We start from the raw sequence: 1,322 nt of genomic DNA, 5'->3' as shown, positions 1-1,322 counted from the left end.
TTACGCGAGTGTCGTGTTCTTAAGGATGTCAAATTGGAATCGAATCAAGTTTGTGGCATTTAGGATGTTAAGAGGCAAGAGTTACAAGAATTAACAAAAAGTAAAAGTGGCATGAAGTAAGAGTTCAACAAATCTAAAACAAAGGCAAACAATCAATGAAAATGAGGAGATGGATGCCTTCCCTAGGTCTCATGTTTGATACTACTACGGGGTGATTGAGTCAATGCAAATAGGTCTCGATCAAGGGAGCCCACGACACCAGCACCGAGTGGCATCACACTTCGGACTCCCGATTCCTCAGTCGGATGGGGCATTTTATCAAACACGTGGTCTACCACTCCTTCCGAACCTTGTACTCAACCGGGCCAATGGCAGGAATGTGGCCGAGTAAGACTCGTGTAGACCCGATATCTCGCAATCTACACTTCCTCTAACTTTGTTACCTATCCCGGCCGGAAATATAAGCAAATCAAACTATACATCAACCACACATGAACATATGAAACCTAATGTTGCATTCCTCAACCCAATGGAAGAATTAAACCCAATCAAACATGATTCCTAGGTTGGAGCATCCAATCTCCCAACTAAATCTAGCTAGGCATTGCAAAAGTATTGAAAGCAAATAGAAATCTAAACTCAATTAATAACCAAAATAGAAATTGCAATTAAATCTAAAGGCAAATGTAAAGAGAGTTTAGAGAATACCAAATACAAAGCATAAAGATCATAATTCTTCAATCTTCCAATTCAAAATCAATTCTAGATCTAAAATCTCTCTATCTAAATCTAGATCTAATCTAACCTAGGGGAATTCTCTCTCTAAAAGATGTAGAATTAAGTGCTGAATAATCCCCCCAAATGGCTGAAGTCCCCTCTCAAATGTTGAGCTCCATCTTTTATAGCCTTCCCAAATTTGCCCTTCTTAAATTCGTGCCTCAGGAGCTAGTCCATGCCGGGGTCCACGCGTGGATCCTCTTTGGATAATTCCCACGCCATGTCCACGCGTGGATTAGACGTGGACTCATGAATTTGCATTTTTTGTCTTCATCAATTTGTAGCCCTTGAAGTTTCCGTTCCATAGCCACTTGAATCACCTCATTTTGACACTCCTAGCTCCAAATATGCTCATTTTACCGAACTATCGCTGGAATGCCATGAAAATTACAACTTTAGCTATTTTTCATAATTGCAACCACAATTAGTCCTTGTGCCTATCTTTGATCAAAATGAGCTATTCTAACATGTTGTAGGCTCAAAGGACTATAATTATAGCACAATATATCTCCTAAATATCCCACAAAAGGTAGTATCTTTGGCAC

This window comes from Ipomoea triloba, chromosome 11, assembly GCF_003576645.1.
Source record: "Ipomoea triloba cultivar NCNSP0323 chromosome 11, ASM357664v1".
Lineage (NCBI taxonomy): Eukaryota > Viridiplantae > Streptophyta > Magnoliopsida > Solanales > Convolvulaceae > Ipomoea > Ipomoea triloba.
The sequence above is the reverse complement of the archived record's forward strand: the minus strand, read 5'-3'. Positions refer to the sequence as shown.